This window comes from Stegodyphus dumicola, chromosome 8, assembly GCF_044657685.1.
Source record: "Stegodyphus dumicola isolate Sdum_Otavi_A_Nest chromosome 8, ASM4465768v1".
In the NCBI taxonomy this organism is placed as follows: domain Eukaryota; kingdom Metazoa; phylum Arthropoda; class Arachnida; order Araneae; family Eresidae; genus Stegodyphus; species Stegodyphus dumicola.
In genome coordinates this window covers 128,459,881-128,480,419 of record NC_140775.1, presented here as the reverse complement: position 1 = coordinate 128,480,419, position 20,539 = coordinate 128,459,881, and positions in this window count along the sequence as shown.

The following is a 20,539-nucleotide window of genomic DNA, read 5'->3' as shown; positions in this document are numbered from 1 at the left end:
CGCGGCTGCATCTTATAACGACACTGAACTTGCCACCCCCTTTTTTTTTCTCTGCCGCTGGTGCGGACGTCACTCTCTTTTTTCCGCCTCCCACACTCCTTTCACCATGCTCTTTCTCCCCCTCACCCGATCCTTATCAGAAGTCGAGTAAAAAGATGTTTCTACATCTTGACACTCGAGAATAAAATACGATCTGTGTGTGTGAATTGAGACGCCATTTTGAGAAAAGCGAACGACCCCATCTTGGAGAATGAACATGACCGCTCTGCACTCTTTCTCTCTCTTTGAATTGGGAAGCCATTTTGGGAACAAGCAGACGACCCTGTCTTGGATAACTGAAATGAACGCCCCTTCCTCTCTCTTTGAAATGGGAGGCCATTTTGGGGCCCTCTATTCTTGGGGGGAGGGGAAACTGAAGTCTGCACCCCGCTGTCCCTGAATTCGGAAAGCCATTTTGGGAAAAGCAGACCCTCTTCTTATCTTGGAGAACTGGAAATGAGTGCTCTACACGATCTCTCTTTGAATTCAGAAGGTATTTCGCGACGTTCTAATCTTGGAGAATGGAAATGAACACTCTCTATCCTCTCTCTTTGAATCGATAGCTATTTTGGAGGATTTCCCCCCCCTAACCTTGGAAAACTGAAATGAACGCTCTATACCTTCTCTCTCTCTCTTTGAAATGGGTAGCCATTTGAAGACTCCCTAACTTTGGAAGAAAACAGAAATGAACGCTCTACTCAATCTCTCTTTGAAAATAGGGTGCCATTTTGAGACCTCTCCCACCTACACTTGGAAAAAAACTGAAATGAACGCTCTATACAATCTCTCTTTTGACATGGGTCATCATTTTGGAACTAACCTTGGCAAACTGAAATGAACGCTCTACACCCTCTCTCTTTGAATTAGGTAGCTCTTTTGGGACCCTCTCATCTTGGAAAAAAAGAACTGAAGTGAAGGCTCTACACAATCACTCTTTGAATGCGGTCCTTCTTTTGGAAAACGTGGAGCACCAAGATTGGACTATGTATAATATTTTTTTATTGATATCATGACCCTCCTACAATTTGTTAAAAAAAACTTTTTTTGTTTTTATCCCATTTCCGATGTGATTTCAGAAATACAATTCCATAACAGTTCAATTTCATTCGAGATTAACTGATCTAAACAATCTTTAACCCACCCATCCGTATTATTTTCTTCTTCCTGTTCCATCAAACTTTGTAAGTCCATATAATCATTCCATACGGGAAGGGCTGGATCCTCCCAAGGTTGTCTTGAAACACTTGGAGTCTCTTTGGGATGAGTGGGGGGGGATCCATGATGTCTGGACCAGGCTGAGATTCTGCCTCCATGATCTCTGGACCCGTTGGAACTTGTGGACCCGGCTGAGGTTCTACCTCTATGATTTTTGGACCCGTTGAAGCTTGTGGACCAGGCTGAAATTCTACCTCTACGATTTCGGGACAGGTTGGAGAAGAAGAAGAGGATACTGGAAGAGGTTCTGGACACGTCTGAGAGGAATCCGAAAGAGGCTGCCTGTCTGAACAAGTTGGAGAAGAAGAAGATTCTGGGTTCTTGAGCGGATCTTCCACGCCAGGCAGATTGCGGTAAGTCGACCGTTTTTTAAGAGGTATTTTTTTTCTTCCTCCTCATCTTCGATCGTGATGACTTCGATTTCATTCCGTTGACGGGTCAATCTTGTTTCGGGCCATGACTGTTTGGTCCATCTCCTCTTATCATCTAAGGAAGGGATGGGTGAAGGTGGCTGTGGGTTCTCCTCTTCTTGAAACACTATCGGCGTTTTGAAAGGAATCTCCTTTTTCAATTGTTTTGAGTCCACGAGCACCGATCGAAGAGAAAGAGGCTCTTCTGGGACGTGACGATGAGATATTGCGTTTTTGGAGGGACGACATAGTTTTGGAAAGTTCTTAGAATATATTTCTTAAATTTCATCCTGTCGGTGACTTTAAAACTTCTTTCCTTCAGATCGGGGGACGATGATTCGTAATAAGCGAGGGGAGCGGCTGTGATCTGATAAATATGAACTTCGTCCTCGGTCGTCGTTCTCACTCCAAACGTAAAGTATCGTTTCGCGAGAAAAATATTCTTCCACCGAAAACTCATGCGCGAATCCCTATATCTCCGGTCTGTTTGAATGGGCTCTCTTGCCGTCTCAAAGCTTGATCCACCCGGTTCCAAGAGAAGGGGGATTCCTCTTTCGTTTGTTGCGAGTCGAATAAATTTCTATATATATTCTGAACGAGCAGGTCGGAGGATTCGACATGCTGCTTGAAAGAAACGATCCCTTGATGAGCTGGTAAATGTGGAATAAATTTTGCACAATGACACGCCCAAAAAGATTTTAAGGTTGGCGATTTGCTTTAGCGTCTTCAAATCCTCTCCATCCGAAATCCATTGAGTCGGAAAAACATCTAACAGCGACATGGCTCCCAATGGAAAGAAATGATCTCGCCTAGTGCTCTCGCCCTTTTATATATATAAACACATAGAGTCTCCATGACGTCCGTTTTGTGTTTTTTTTTTGGTTTCCCTATCTCCTTTCCAAGAAATCTTATCTCCATGCCCTCTTTTTTAAAGATGAGTGAGTGGGAATGAGGAAGTGAAAGTAATAATTTATGGATATTTCCTGTTATGTTTTTACCACCAATCCTCGAATTCCATATCACAGATTTATGTTCCTACTGCATTGATATAAATATTAACAAGACATAGCGCACAATAAAAATTAAGCTTTATTTAGGAACATCGCGCATACTCCCGACAGCCTGCCTGTTTCGCTCTGCTCGCTACTCGTAAGAAACTTCTCCTCTAGGGTTGCCACACTTATCGGAGGGCGCAAGGCGCGCTCCTTATCGCCATCACCACAGAGTTTCCCCCCAGTTCCTTTAATGGCTATTCAAAGGAACGACATAGGTTATGAAATTATCTCAGAGGATCCGTACTGTCGGGTATTTTTTACATGATTACAAAATTAGAATATAAAATTAGAAAAGATCAAAATGCAATATATAACAAGGTATTGACACATATAATAAACATGAAATAACAAGAAATATGTTAAGATATGAATTTTAAAAAAATGTTTTAAATTGTTATGTAAGAAGCAAGTTTCTTAGGGAAGTGAACATGTCTTCCCGATCTGGTGACAGTTTGTGTCTTAGAGAGTTCGTTTGCAGATTTATTCTGCTGAACTGTCTTTAAATCTTTATTTGTTTTCAGTTCAGGCAATTTAGAGTCCGAAAGCAAATAGGCTGGTTTTACACGGTCTATAGACACAGTAGATTTCAGACCGTTAATATCAATTGTGAAAGTTTTGTCCGTTCTAGAAAGGACTTTATGCGGACCTGTATATGGTTGGCACAGAGGTGGCTTTACTCGATTGACACGTAAGTATACATGCGTACACGACTTTAAGGTAGCACTTACGTAACATTTTTCTTGGCAATGTACAGATGTTGCTATTGGATTGAATTGTTGCATTCTGTGCCGAAGATTCGTGATAAATTGTGTGTCATACGGAGATATCTTAGATGACGTTATCATACACTAGGCAGCTTGAGAGTTGTGCCGTACACCAGTTCAGCACAAGATGACTGTAGATCTTCCTTTACGGCTGTCCGAATACCAAACATAACAACTGGTAGTGTTTCAGCCCAGTTATTGGTCTCGTGAGCCTTGAGAGAAGATTTTTAAATGTCGATGAAATCGTTCAATAATGCCGTTGGACATTGGATGAGAGGCTGTTGTTGTGATTCTGTTCATACCCAAAATGCGCGTAAATTCTGCAAAAAGTGCGGATCTCATTTGAGAACCTTGGTCTGTTGTTATGATCGATGGGCAGCCAATACGAGATATCCAACAGTTGAAGATGGCTCTGCAAATGGTTTCCGTTTTCATATCCGGGATGGGAATGGCTTCAGGCCATCTGGAGAATCTATCTATGAGAGTTAAAAGGTACACGTTGCCTTCTGATGGAGGTAAAGGTCCGACGATATCCATATGGATTTCTGAAAAACGTGCATCAGGAAGAGAGAATGTGCCCAGTGGTGCTTTAGTATGCCTAGTAATTTTCGATTTTTGGCAAGATTCACAGGATTTCACCCATTTTTTGATATGACGTTTCATATCGGGCCATACATAACGAGAACAAATAAGCTTCGTAGTAGCTGCAATTCCTGGATGTGACAGATTATGCAGATGATTAAAGATGAGTCTGCGAAAGGAATTCGGAACAAATGGACGAGGAATGTCTGTTGATATGTCACACAGAATATTACCATCAGAATATTGGCACGGTTTAAATTCCAGTTTCAAAGATGATGTGTTGTTTTTGAGAAGGTCTTGTACCTCCGGATCATGCCGTTGAGCTTCCGAAAATTTTTTTAAATCCAAAAATGGAGATTTTGTTATGGAATCAATTTCGATTCTTGAAAGAGCGTCAGCAACGACGTTTTTTGAACCTTGCACATGCCTAATATCAGTAGAGTACTGAGAAATAAAATCTAAATGTCGCAATTATCGAGGTGAACATTTACGAGGGTTCTGTTTAAAAGCGTATATTAACGGTTTTTGATCCGTATAAATTATAAAATTTCTGCCCTCTAACATGTGTCGGAATTTCTTAATTGCAGAATAAATTGAAAATAATTCCCTATCATACGCGGACCATTTCTGTTGACTTTTATTGAGTTTCATAGAGAAAAATGCTATAGGTTCGCATGTTTGTTGAGACAACTGCATAAGTGTGCCGCCTATTGCGACGTCTGAGGCATCTACCCAGATGCTTAGCTGGGCTCCAGGAATAGGGTGTCTCAAAAGGCTAACCTGAGCAATGGCATTTTTGGCAGCAATAAAGACTTGTTCAGCATTCTCGTTCCAATTTAATTCTGGGGATGAATCCTGAACACGAGAACGAGATTTCTTTTTATTAATATAGCCTTCTAACAATTTTATTAAAGGAGAAAGAATATGTGCTGCTTTAGGTATGAAACATCTGTAAAAGTTAAACATTGAGTGAGAGTGGTAGGTTGAGGAAAATCTAAAATACATTTGACTTTGTCAGGAAGAGGTTCAATTCCGTTTTCACTAAGGTGAAAACCTAAGAAATCAATAGACGTTTGACCAAAGGTGCATTTTGAAACATTTATGCAAAGTACATATTCCTGAAGTTTGGAAAATAAAGCTTTCAAATGCCTGCAATGTTGCTCAGAATCTTTAGAGGCTATGAGCAAGTCATCGACGAAAGCGTAAACACTTTCTAAATCCCGCGTGACTTCATCTATAAAACGTTGAAAAGTCGCGGATGCATTGCATAAGCCGAATTGCATACGGGTGCTTTCGAATAAACCGAATGGTGTGCATATGGCGGTTTTGTGGATGTCAGCTGGGTTAATTGGTATTTGATGGTATGCCTTAATCAAATCGACATGACTAAAAATTTTAGTACCGTGCAATGCAGCAGTAAAATCGTCTAAGCATGGAATAGGTTATTTGTTTTTTATTGTTTGAGCGTTCAATGCTCGATAATCTCCGTCTCCATTCCAGACTGCCCTTTTTTGGAACCATGTAAAGTGGGGATGCATAATTGCTGCTCAAAGGTCTCAAATGCCCCAATTGCATCACAGTTTGAAATTCTTGTTTTGCTATTTTTAAGCGATCTGGAGCTAACCGACGAGGTTTTGCAACCACAGGTGGACCTTTAGTTATGATATGATGAACGGTGTTGTGTTTAACAGGTTGGGTAGGATCTGGTAATTTAGTAACTGAAGGAAATTCTTTTAAAATTTTGTGATATGGTGTATCACTAAATACAGTTTTTAGTGAATAAATGCTTGCATTTTTCACGCAGCCGACGGTTTTAAACTGCATTTTTAAATCTTTGAGACATTTGTTTCTGAGATCAGGCATCAATTCAAAAAAATGGAGAAAATCTGTTCCAAGAATGGGTGTACAGTCGGTCACAAAAGTATTCGAACACCGGTACCCATTCAGAAAATTTACTTTCCCGTTGAGAAACAAAATTGTCTCCAGAGTCCATCTTGGTTCGATAGAAAAAAAAACAAAAGGATGGCTCATGTCCAAAATTGGCTAGGTGCATGAAACAAAATACAACATGACCTATCTGGGTGAGATGGGAAACAAAATGGCTGCTCACGTGATCCATTATTGCACTCAGAGAAAACGCAAAGTGTCGCTGCGGCTCGTCTCGGTTCGCGAAGAGTGAAAACCCAAAACGGTCTGCAGTGTCTATCTTTGTTGGATGAGAAAACAAAAGGATGGCTCATGTCCAGTTTATTTAGGTGTGGGAAAAAATATAGCGTGACCTATCTGGATGAGATGTCTCCAGCGATCCAGTATAGACTATTTCCCCATCTGCAATAGGTGACATCTATAAACAATTTTATTGAAATCTCCTCGAAATATAAGAAACAGCTAGCTCGTGAAATTGTAAGGTATTCCCAAAAAATTCCACTTCTTGAAGAAGGAAAAACATCCTAGATGCAGATGAGGTAGAGAGAGAAAAAGCATGTTGCACCATGGAGAACCCGCACGGTTCTGAACAGAAAACGTGGAATGCTTTTATAGAAAAGAGTTGAAAGTGAAAGTAAAAGCCGATTGGAAATTTTTCAATTGGTTGCCGACTGGGAAAAAATTTTAAGAGCTCAGAAAAAAAATTCTGAAGTGTAAAAAAAAAAAAAAAAAAAAAAAAAAAAAAAAAAAAAAAAAAACAACTTTTTGTTAATTTTTATCATGTCTTCTAGACATGATAAAAATTAACCCTACCCCCCTTTTGTGTGGGAATGTTGTCTCACTGTTTCTAAAAATAGACCATGACTCATTCTGGGAATTATATGTTTTAGAAAGGATGAGTCATGGTCTTTGGGTTTCTCCATTCCAAAGTAAACAAAGTGAAGACATCAAATTAATAGAAAAAAAGGAAGAGTTTTTTTTTTTTTCCAGCTCTGGAAATATTTTTCCCATTCAACAGCCAAGAAATATTTCCAGCCAATACAATTTCATTTTTACTTTCACTTTCAATTCATTTCTTATATCTATAAGAACATTTCATGTTTCTGTTCAGATCAGTGTGGGTTGTTCAAGATGCAGCAACTCTACTCCATCCCACAACCAGGAAAAAAAGATGTTCTTTCATGATGAATTCTTTTGGCTTTCGAAAACAATGATGACATGATGATTGTAATACATTTCTGTTCTCATGTCCCATGATTGAACTCAGAAATATTTCCAGAACTCTGAGAATTTTTCCTAGTCAGCTCGATGAACAAACTTTCGTATATTTATTTTTTAAGCCACTCGAGTTTCGACTTCCCATCCGTGTGTGCTGTGCATTCAACCTAGACACACATTCCCTGAGCTCTAAGAAAATGTTTCCCAGCCCACTCAATCGCTGAAATGGATTAAAAAAAATTCTTTCATACATTTTTAAAGCTCAAGCGTGTTAACTGTCATGGAAAGAGCCTTTTTTTCCCCCTGAGCTCTAAGAAAATGTTTCCCAGCAGACTCAATCGCTGAAATGGATTAAAAATAAATTCTTTCATACATTTTTAAATCTCAAGAGTGTTAGCTGTCATGGAAAGAGCCTTTTTTCCCCTGAGCTCTAAGAAAATGTTTCCCAGCAGGCTCAATCGCTGAAATGGATTAAAAACAAATTCTTTCATACATTTTTAAAGCTTAAGCGTGTTAGCTGTCATGGAAAGGGCCTTTTTCTTCCCCAGCCCACTCAATCGCTGAAATGGATTAAAAATAACTTCTTTCATACATTTTTAAAGCTCAAGCGTGTTAGCTGTCATAGAAACTTAAATTTATGTCATGGTTTGTGTCTCACACGTCGTCAACGGTATGGTTTGAGGTGTCTTTCAATATCATGACATCTCCTTTCAAATAGGATTTTTCTTAAACTATGTTGAAATCTTGCTGCATCCAAACCACGGATGGGAAATTCTGATTCATGGATGGATCATCCAATTTCGCTAGAACCTGATAAACGGTTGCTGATGAAATCCAAACGAGGGGTCCTAGCTTTTCAAAAGGGAAACATTTTCCCCTAAACAGAAGAATGATTTCTATTCTGTGAGACATTAAAAAGTGGAAAGAAACTTGTGTTCACAGAAGCTCTTTCTAGAAGAATGTTCCTGGGTCCAGATGAGATAGAGAAAGAGAAAAAGGATGCTGCACCTTGGATAGCCCGCACGGTTCTGAATAGAAAACGTGGAATACTTTTATAGAAAAGAGTTGAAAGTGAAAGTAAAAGCCGATTGGAAAATTTTCACTTGGTTGCCGACTGGGAAAAAATTTTCAGAGCTCAGAAAAAAATCTGACATGTAAAAAAAAAAAAAAAAAAAAAAAAAAAAAAAAAAAAAAACTTTTTGTTAATTTTTATCATGTCTTCTAGACATGATAAAAATTAACCCTACCCCCCTTTTGTGTGGGAATGTTGTCTTTTACTTTCACTTTCAGTTCATTTCTTATATCTATAAAAACATTTCATATTTCTGTTCACATCAGTGTGGGTTGTTGAAAATGCAGCAACTCTACTCCATCCCACAACCAGGAAAAAAAGATGTTCTTTCATGAGGAATTCTTTTGGCTTTCGAAAACAACGATGACATGATGATTGTAATATATTTCTGTTCTCATGTCCGATGCTTGAACTCAGAATTATTTCCAGAGATCTGAGAATTTTTCCTGGTCACTCGATGACCCAAATTTCGTATATTTATTTAAGCCACTCGAGTTTCGACTTCCCATCCGTGTGTGCTGTGCATTCAACCTGGAGACACATTCCCTGAGCTCTAAGAAAATTTTCCGAGCCCACTCAATCGCTGAAATGGATTAAAAATAAATTGTTTCATACATTTTTAAAGCTCAAGCGTGTTGGGTGCCATGGAAAGAGCCTATTTTCCCCAGAGCTCTAAGAAAATGTTTCCCAGCCCACTCAATCGCTGAAATGGATAAAAATAAATTCGTTCCTATATTTTTAAAGCTCAAGAGTGTTAGGTATCATGGAAAGAGCTTTTTCTTTTCACAGCCCACTCAATCGCTGAAATGGATTAAAAATAAATTCTTTCATACATTTTTAAAGCTCAAGCGTGTTAGGTGTCATGGAAAGAGCCTTTTTTTCCCCTGAGCTCTAAGAAAATGTTTCCCAGCCCACTCAATCGCTGAAATGGATTAAAAATAAATTCTTTCATACATTTTTAAAGCTCAAGAGTGTTAGGTGTCATGGAAAGACCTTTTTTCTTTTCACAGCCCACTCAATCGCTGAAATCGATTAAAAACAAATTCTTTCATACATTTTTAAAGCTCAAGCGTGTTAGCTGTCATGGAAAGGGCCTTATTTTTCCCCAGCCCCCTCAATCGCTGAAATGGATTAAAAATAAATTGTTTCATACATTTTTAAAGCTCAAGCGTGTTAGGTGTTATGGAAAGAGCCTTTTTTCCCCTGAGCTCTAAGAAAATGTTTCCCAGCCCCCTCAATCGCTGAAATGGATTAAAAATAAATTCTTTCATACATGTTTAAAGCTCAAGCGTGTTAGCTGTCATGGAAAGAGCCTTTTTTATCCCAGCCCACTCAATCGCTGAAACGGATCAAAAATAAATTCTTTCATACATTTGTTTAAACCTCAAGACTCTTAGCTGTCATGGAAACTGAAATTTATATCACGGTTTGTGTGTCACACGTCGTCAATTGAAATTGACGACGTGTGAAAATTGTGAAAATTGAAATTGTGAAAATTGAAAACCCGGTATGAAAAATCTCTTTAACTTCACTTTAGAAGATGTGGGATAGAGAGATTTCGTCATGGGAAAATGTCTTTCAATGTCCGTCATGGGAAAATGTCTTTCAATATCATGTCATCTCCTTTCAAATAGGATTGAAGGATTTTTCTTAAACTATGTTGAAATCTTGATGCATAAAAACCACGGATGGAAAATTCTAATTCATGGATGGATCATCCAATTTCGCTAGACCCTGATAAACGGCTGCTGATGAAATCCAAACGAGGGGTCCTAGCTTTTCAAATGGGAAACATTTTCCCCTAAACGGAGGAATGATTTCTATTCTGTGAGACGTCAAAAATTGGAAAAAAGCTTGTGTTCACAGAAGCTCTTTCTAGAAGAGTGGTCCTGGGTCCAGATGAGGTAGAGAGAGAAAAAGCATGCTGCACCTTGGACAGCCCGCACAGTTCTGAACAGAAAACGTAGAATACTTTTATAGAAAAGTGTTGAAAGTGAAAGTAAAAGGCCAATCGTCTTGGCTGGAGAATTTTCACTTGGTTGCCGACTGGGAAAAATTTTTCAAAGCTCAGAAAAAAAATTTATGATGTAAAAAAAAAAAAAAAAAAAAAAAAAAAACATTTTGTTAATTTTTATCATGTCTTCTAGACATGATAAAAATTAACCCTACCCCCTTTTGTCTGGGAATGTTGTCTCACCCTTTCTAAAAATAGACCATGTATACCAATATACTACAAACGGACTTGAACGCCTGTTCTCAGTATGTAGCTATACAAATTTGAAGGTAAAATTAAAAAAAAGACATCTTTTTGGGGAAAAGGGAGTAAATTTGTATAGGAATACACTACAAACGGAATTTAAGGCCTGTTTTCAGTATATAGCTATACAAATTGGAAGGTAAAAAAAATAAAAAAAAGACATCTTTTTTTTTCGGGGGGGGAAGGCAGTGAATTTGTATAGGAATATACTACAAACGGACTTTAAAGCCTGTTTTCAGCATATAGCTATACAAATTGGAAGGTAAAAAAAAATAAAAAAAAGACATCTTTTTTTTCGGGGGGGAAGGTAGTGAATTCGTATAGGAATATACTACAAACGGACTTTAAAGCCTGTTTTCAGCATATAGCTATACAAATTGGAAGGTAAAAAAAATAAAAAAAAGACATCTTTTTTTTTCTGGGGGGAAGGTAGTGAATTTGTATGGGAATATACTACAAACGGACTTTAAAGCCTGTTTTCAGCATATAGCTATACAAATTGGAAGGTAAAAAATAAAAAAAACATCTTTTTGCTGGGAAATTAAGTGAATTTGTATAGGAATATACTACAAACTGACTTTAATGCCTGTTTTCAGTATATAGCTATACAAATTGAAAGGTAAAAAAAAAATAAAAAAAAAAAGATATCTTTTTTGGGGAAAAGGAGTGAATTTATATAGAAATATACTACAAGAACATCAAGAAAAGAACATCATGGGTCCAAGAATTGAAACTGAAAGTCCAAAAACGAAATGTTAACGACTGGGAAGAAAATTTTCAAAGCTCAAAAAAGATTAAAAAAAAAAAATACTTCCTTTTTCTTTCTTAAGTTGATGTCTTCATTCTTTTGACCTTGTAGAAATAAAAAAAGTGAAGACATCAAATTAAGAAAGAAAAAAGGAAGGTTTTTTTTTTTTTTTTTTTTTTTTTTTAATGTGTGAAAATTTTTCCAGAGCTCTGAGAATTTTTCCCAGTCGGTTTCTAGAAGCAACTCGTTAATGTATTTAAACCACTCGCGTTTCAGTTTCAGATCAGTCTGTGCTGTGCACTCAACGTGGATACACGCTTCTCACTCTCCTGGGAAGAGCTTCTGTGAAGGTATGTGAACATTTTTTTCTTACTCTTTTGTATTTCATAGACTACAAATATTTATTGAGTCACCCATTTTATTGAAATGTATTCTTATTTCCTTTCAATACTTTGCGGTAGGGTAATATTTTTCCCTCTGCTACTGTTTTTGTTTTTCAAGGCTAGAAATGTTTTACTCAATAGCTGTTTTTATAGAAAACATGCTATTATTTCATATACTGATATATTTTGTGAAACTTTAACAAATTCCTTTCAAGAAGCCAAGATCTCGTGATCCACAGCTGGCTAGATACGTCAGTGTAATCGGATCACGATTGTTCCATCATATACTGATATATTTTGTGAAACTTTAACAAATTCCTTTCAAGAAGCCAAGATCTCGTGATCCACAGCTGCCTAGATACGTCAGTGTAATCGGATCACGATTGTTCCATCATATACTGATATATTTTGTGAAACTTTAACAAATTCCTTTCAAGAAGCCAAGATCTCGTGATCCACAGCTGGGTAGACCCGTCAGTGTAATCGGATCACGATTGTTCCATCCTATACTGATATATTTTGTGAAACGTTAACAAATTTCTTTCAAGAAGCCAAGATCTCGTGATCCACAGCTGGCTAGACACGTCAGTGTAATCGGATCACGATTGTTCCATCATATACTGATATATTTTGTGAAACTTTAACAAATTCCTTTCAAGAAGCCAAGATCTCGTGATCCACAGCTGGCTAGACCCGTCAGTGTAATCGGATCACGATTGTTCCATCCTATACTGATATATTTTGTGAAACTTTAACAAATTCCTTTCAAGAAGCCAAGATCTCGTGATCCACAGCTGGCTAGACTCGTCAGCGTAATTGGATCACGATTGTTCCATCATATACTGATATATTTTGTGAAACTTTAACAAATTCCTTTCAAGAAGCCAAGATCTCGTGATCCACAGCTGACTCCATTAGTGAGGAAAAACGGATCACGATTTTATCTATCGTATACTGATATATTTTGTGTAACTTTAACAAATCCCTTTCAACAGGGCAAGATCTCGTGATCCATAGCTGGCTAGAGCAGTCAGGATCAATGGATCACGATTGTCCCATCGTATACTGATATATTTTGTGAAACTTTAACAAGGCAAGATCTCGTGATCCACAGCTGGCTAGACTAGTCAGGATTAACGGATCACGATTTTATCAATCGTATACTGATATATTTTGTGAAACTTCTTTAACAAATCCTTTTCAAGAAGGCAAGATCTCGTGATCCACAGCTGGCTAGAGCAGTCAGTATAATCGGATCACGACTGTTCCCTCGTATACTGATATATTTTGTGAAATTTTAACAAATGACTTTCAAGAAGGCAAGATCTCGTGATCCAGAACTGACTCAATCAGTCAGGATTAACGGATCACGATTGTTCCATTGTATACTGATATATTTTGTGAAACTTCTTTAACAAATGACTTTTAAGAAGGCAAGATCTCGTGATCCAGAGCTGACTCAATCAGTCAGGATTAACGGATCACGATTGTTCCATTGTATACTGATATATTTTGTGAAACTTCTTTAACAAATGACTTTTAAGAAGGCAAGATCTCGTGATCCAGAGCTGACTCAATCAGTCAGGATTAACGGATCAAGATTATTCCATTGTATACTGATATATTTTGTGAAACTTGTTTAACAAATGACTTTCAAGAAAGCAAGATCTCGTGATCCACAGCTGACTAGACTTGTAAGAATTAACGGATCACGATAGTTCCATTGTATACTGATATATTTTGTGGAACTTTAACAAATCCTTTTCAAAAAAGGCAAGGTCTTGTGATCCACAGCTGACTCCATCAGTCAGGATAACGGATCACGATGGTTCCATCTTATACTGATATATATTTTGTGAAACGTTAATAAATGACTTTCAAGAAGGCAAGATCACGTGATTCAATAGAATTGTTCAATCGTATACTGGTATATTCTGAAAAAACAACAGAATGATCCAATTTTGAATACGATCCCAATATGTTTTTATAAAATCCATTTCATATTTTGTAAAACGTGAACGACTGACTTTCAAGCTGGCTGCATGGGTGTTTTTTTTTCGTGGTTTTTCCCCATGTGTAACGTGAATACGAGCCAGTTTCCCTTCCAAATTCCTCCACGAAGGCATTTCTTAAGGCAAATAGCCCTCAAATGCTTTACCGTCATCCGAATCGACTTGACCTCTCTCCAACTTCCACGGTGTCATTTGAACGATCGATTCGGCTGTTGGAAAAAAATGTCTGACAGCTGAAAACAATATCTCCACACACCTTCACAAATCCTCTCTCCAGGAGGAAGAAGCGTGTATTCAGCTCCAGTGTACAGCACAGACTGATTTAAAGCTGAAACGCGAGTGGTTTAAATAGATGAGAACCCTCTATAGAAATAATTTGAATATATCTTATATCTGGTTTTGTGAATCAAGCCGACTGGGAAAAAATTCTCAGAGCTCAGAAAAAAAATTCTGAGATGTAAAAAAAAAAAAAAAAAAAAAAAAAAAAAAAAAAATTGTTAATTTTTATCATGTCTCCCTTCTCTTTTTGTCTGGGAATGTTGTCTCACTCTTTCTAAAAATAGACTATGACTCATTCTTGTGGAATTCTGTTCGGATTTTACTTTCGATTGGCTTTTGACTTTGTTTCAATTCCCCAGTTATCTATAAAAGCATTCCGCGTTTCACTTCAGATCCGTGTGGGCTGTGGAAGAGGCAACACGTCTCTCTCTTTACCCAATCTCATGATATTCTTTAAGAATTTCTTAGCCATTTGTCAAAGAAGGGGACTATAATTGAAGAATTTATGAATTTGGGAACATGTCACCCATGGCAAATCTAAAATCTTGGAAGTGGATACTGGAAAGCCCCGCTCTGATTATAATTCTGAGTTCTAGCATGGGACATTTTTTAAATCAATAAGCTAAACTATTTTTCTAGTCTCATATTCTGTCGTGACTAGGGTTCCAGATTTGGGTAGAGAGAGACATGTTGCCTCATCAACAACCCGCACAGTTCTGAACAGAAACGTGGAATGCTTTTATAGAAAAGTGAAGAGTTGAAAGTGAAAGTCGAAAAACGAAATGGGATCGGCTAGGAAAAATTTCTCAGAGCTCAGAAAAAAAATTTTGAGATGTAAAAAAAAAAAAAAAAAAAAAAAAAAACAATATTTTTGTTAATTTTTATCATGTCTTCTAGACATGATAAAAATTAACTTCCTTCTCTTTTTGTCTGGGAATGTTGTCTCCCACTTTCTAAAAATAGACAATGACTCATCCTTTCTAAAGAATAGAATTCCAAGAAAAGATTGGGTTCTGGTCTATTTTTAGAAACGGTAAGACAACATTCCCAGATAAAAGGGGGATGAGTTAATTTTTATCATGTCTAGAAGACATGATAAAAATTAACAAAAAGTTTTTTTTTTTTTTTTTTTTTTTTTTTACATCTTAGAATTTTTTTCTGAGCTCTGAAAATATTTTCCCAGCCGATCTCATTTCGTTTTTCGACTTTCACTTTCAACTCTTCTCTTTTCTATAAAAGTATTTCGAGTTTCTGTTCAGTACACTGTGGGCTGTTGAAAAGGCAACACGTCTCCCTCTCTACATTAATTGGGAATCCAAGATGTTCTAAAGAAGAATTCTTTGAGAATCTCTTAACCTTTCTGAAAAAAAAAAAAAAAAAAAAAAAAATGGTCGCTGAAATCTCGTAATGGCTCAAGTGAAAAGGGTTCGTTTATTTTGACTCACAACCACGTTATATTTTTTTGGATATCTCCTCCAACAACTCGTGGAACTCTTTTCCCTGAAATGAGGTATGTTTAGCAGCGCACGCCCTCTGAAGTGAAGCTCGGAATACTTTGACAAATCCTGTCGAGTGGATTCTGAAACCATTTTTAAATGATCTCAGAGAAACACCCATGAAGACGATACCAACGTGTCGTTTTTGAGAAAGCATGAAGGTGGCTCATGGTGAGAGATGAGGTGGTAAAATAGTTTTTTCCTTAGAAAGTTGAAAAAATGGAGAGTAGTAAGACACAGTCTCTTTTTTCGAAACTGAGTAGGAGGGTCATTTTGAGATGAGCTAGAAAATATTTTCTGAGAGATTTGAAAAAAAAAATTTTTAAAATAAAAAATATATATATTATATAATATATATATTATATATTATATATATTATATAATATATATTATAAATACTTTTTGTTCATTTTTATCATGTCTTCAGACATAATAAAAATGAACATCTCTCTTTTTTCTTTGAAACCTCTCTCAACCTATCTCGTCCTGTTTCTCAAGTAACATTCCTTTCCTGAAAAGCTAATTTCTTTAGAAACCTGAGACAACTCTTTTCCTGAAAAGCTAATTTCTTTAGACACCTAAGACAACAGGTAGAGACATACTTCGAACCAAAAAGAGAGTAGAGATCCTTTTGAATAATGTCGAATAGACAAAAGACGAGTAGCCATTTCCGTTCTATGCTTTTTCCTAGGGACGATCCACGAAAGGGTCCTCTTTTGTTCACGAAGCGTGGTTAACCCATGAATTAAACACGTAGGCTCGAAACTTTCTAACATCTCTACCTCCACGGTGCAGTTTGAAAGGAAGGTGACCCACCCATCACCCCAGCTATGAAATGAAACGTCAAAACAGTGCACACGTTCTAGAATAAGAACCCTTGTAGACATTTGGGGGCTCTACAGCACAGACTCAACAAACAAAACGATAAAAACTTTCATAGATCCCAGAGAGTGGATGCTTAAAAATAAGGTGATGTCTCGTCGATCAAATCAGCTGTAAATAAATGTCTAAGAGCTGTGAAGAATGGATGGCCTACCTTCACAAAAGCTCTTTCTAGGAGGGAAAAGTATGTATCCAAACAGAATACACAGCACAGACTGATGTTAAGTCGAAACTGGAGTGATTTCAATACACAAGTATGAATTCGTTCTAATAACCCTTTAGATAGGTCTTGTTTGACTCATCGATTCGAGGGGGAAAACATTGACGTGTTGCTTTTCCAACAGCCCACACTGTTCTCAACGGAAACGTAGAATGCTTTTATAGATAAAAGAAGAATTGAAAGTGAAAGTAAAAAAACGAAATCAGATCGGCTGGGAAAATTTCTGAGCCGAAAAAAAATTCTGAGTCAAAAAAAAAAATAATAATAATAATAACCCTTCCTTTTTTTTTTAATTTGATGTCTTCACTTTTTGACTTTCTACAAGGTCAAAAGACTGAAGACATCAAATTAATAAAGAAAAAGGAAGAGTTTTTTTTTTTTTTTTTTTTTCAGAAAGGTTAAGAGATTCTCAAAGAATTCTTCTTTAGAACATCTTGGATTCCCAATTAATGTAGAGAGGGAGACGTGTTGCCTTTTCAACAGCCCACAGTGTACTGAACAGAAACTCGAAATACTTTTATAGAAAAGAGAAGAGTTGAAAGTGAAAGTCGAAAAACGAAATGAGATCGGCTGGGAAAATATTTTCAGAGCTCAGAAAAAAATTCTAAGATGTAAAAAAAAAAAAAAAAAAAAAAAAAAAACTTTTTGTTAATTTTTATCATGTCTTCTAGACATGATAAAAATTAACTCATCCCCCTTTTATCTGGGAATGTTGTCTTACCGTTTCTAAAAATAGACCAGAACCCAATCTTTTCTTGGAATTCTATTCTTTAGAAAGGATGAGTCATTGTCTATTTTTAGAAAGTGGGAGACAACATTCCCAGACAAAAAGAGAAGGAAGTTAATTTTTATCATGTCTAGAAGACATGATAAAAATTAACAAAAATATTGTTTTTTTTTTTTTTTTTTTTTTTACATCTCAAAATTTTTTTTCTGAGCTCTGAGAAATTTTTCCTAGCCGATCCCATTTCGTTTTTCGACTTTCACTTTCAACTCTTCACTTTTCTATAAAAGCATTCCACGTTTCTGTTCAGAACTGTGCGGGTTGTTGATGAGGCAACATGTCTCTCTCTACCCAAATCTGGAACCCTAGTCACGACAGAATATGAGACTAGAAAAATAGTTTAGCTTATTGATTTAAAAAATGTCCCATGCTAGAACTCAGAATTATAATCAGAGCGGGGCTTTCCAGTATCCACTTCCAAGATTTTAGATTTGCCATGGGTGACATGTTCCCAAATTCATAAATTCTTCAATTATAGTCCCCTTCTTTGACAAATGGCTAAGAAATTCTTAAAGAATATCATGAGATTGGGTAAAGAGAGAGACGTGTTGCCTCTTCCACAGCCCACACGGATCTGAAGTGAAACGCGGAATGCTTTTATAGATAACTGGGGAATTGAAACAAAGTCAAAAGCCAATCGAAAGTAAAATCCGAACAGAATTCCACAAGAATGAGTCATAGTCTATTTTTAGAAAGAGTGAGACAACATTCCCAGACAAAAAGAGAAGGGAGACATGATAAAAATTAACAATTTTTTTTTTTTTTTTTTTTTTTTTTTTTTTTTTTACATCTCAGAATTTTTTTTCTGAGCTCTGAGAATTTTTTCCCAGTCGGCTTGATTCACAAAACCAGATATAAGATATATTCAAATTATTTCTATAGAGGGTTCTCATCTATTTAAACCACTCGCGTTTCAGCTTTAAATCAGTCTGTGCTGTACACTGGAGCTGAATACACGCTTCTTCCTCCTGGAGAGAGGATTTGTGAAGGTGTGTGGAGATATTGTTTTCAGCTGTCAGACATTTTTTTCCAACAGCCGAATCGATCGTTCAAATGACACCGTGGAAGTTGGAGAGAGGTCAAGTCGATTCGGATGACGGTAAAGCATTTGAGGGCTATTTGCCTTAAGAAATGCCTTCGTGGAGGAATTTGGAAGGGAAACTGGCTCGTATTCACGTTACACATGGGGAAAAACCACGAAAAAAAAACACCCATGCAGCCAGCTTGAAAGTCAGTCGTTCACGTTTTACAAAATATGAAATGGATTTTATAAAAACATATTGGGATCGTATTCAAAATTGGATCATTCTGTTGTTTTTTCAGAATATACCAGTATACGATTGAACAATTCTATTGAATCACGTGATCTTGCCTTCTTGAAAGTCATTTATTAACGTTTCACAAAATATATATCAGTATAAGATGGAACCATCGTGATCCGTTATCCTGACTGATGGAGTCAGCTGTGGATCACAAGACCTTGCCTTTTTTGAAAAGGATTTGTTAAAGTTCCACAAAATATATCAGTATACAATGGAACTATCGTGATCCGTTAATTCTTACAAGTCTAGTCAGCTGTGGATCACGAGATCTTGCTTTCTTGAAAGTCATTTGTTAAAGAAGTTTCACAAAATATATCAGTATACAATGGAATAATCTTGATCCGTTAATCCTGACTGATTGAGTCAGCTCTGGATCACGAGATCTTGCCTTCTTAAAAGTCATTTGTTAAAGAAGTTTCACAAAATATATCAGTATACAATGGAACAATCGTGATCCGTTAATCCTGACTGATTGAGTCAGCTCTGGATCACGAGATCTTGCCTTCTTAAAAGTCATTTGTTAAAGAAGTTTCACAAAATATATCAGTATACAATGGAACAATCGTGATCCGTTAATCCTGACTGATTGAGTCAGTTCTGGATCACGAGATCTTGCCTTCTTGAAAGTCATTTGTTAAAATTTCACAAAATATATCAGTATACGAGGGAACAGTCGTGATCCGATTATACTGACTGCTCTAGCCAGCTGTGGATCACGAGATCTTGCCTTCTTGAAAAGGATTTGTTAAAGAAGTTTCACAAAATATATCAGTATACGATTGATAAAATCGTGATCCGTTAATCCTGACTAGTCTAGCCAGCTGTGGATCACGAGATCTTGCCTTGTTAAAGTTTCACAAAATATATCAGTATACGATGGGACAATCGTGATCCATTGATCCTGACTGCTCTAGCCAGCTATGGATCACGAGATCTTGCCCTGTTGAAAGGGATTTGTTAAAGTTACACAAAATATATCAGTATACGATAGATAAAATCGTGATCCGTTTTTCCTGACTAATGGAGTCAGCTGTGGATCACGAGATCTTGGCTTCTTGAAAGGAATTTGTTAAAGTTTCACAAAATATATCAGTATATGATGGAACAATCGTGATCCAATTACGCTGACGAGTCTAGCCAGCTGTGGATCACGAGATCTTGGCTTCTTGAAAGGAATTTGTTAAAGTTTCACAAAATATATCAGTATAGGATGGAACAATCGTGATCCGATTACACTGACGGGTCTAGCCAGCTGTGGATCACGAGATCTTGGCTTCTTGAAAGGAATTTGTTAAAGTTTCACAAAATATATCAGTATATGATGGAACAATCGTGATCCGATTACACTGACGTGTCTAGCCAGCTGTGGATCACGAGATCTTGGCTTCTTGAAAGAAATTTGTTAACGTTTCACAAAATATATCAGTATAGAATGGAACAATCGTGATCCGATTACACTGACGGGTCTACCCAGCTGTGGATCACGAGATCTTGGCTTCTTGAAAGGAATTTGTTAAAGTTTCACAAAATATATCAGTATATGATGGAACAATCGTGATCCGATTACACTGACGTATCTAGGCAGCTGTGGATCACGAGATCTTGGCTTCTTGAAAGGAATTTGTTAAAGTTTCACAAAATATATCAGTATATGATGGAACAATCGTGATCCGATTACACTGACGTATCTAGCCAGCTGTGGATCACGAGATCTTGGCTTCTTGAAAGGAATTTGTTAAAGTTTCACAAAATATATCAGTATATGAAATAATAGCATGTTTTCTATAAAAACAGCTATTGAGTAAAACATTTCTAGCCTTGAAAAACAAAAACAGTAGCAGAGGGAAAAATATTACCCTACCGCAAAGTATTGAA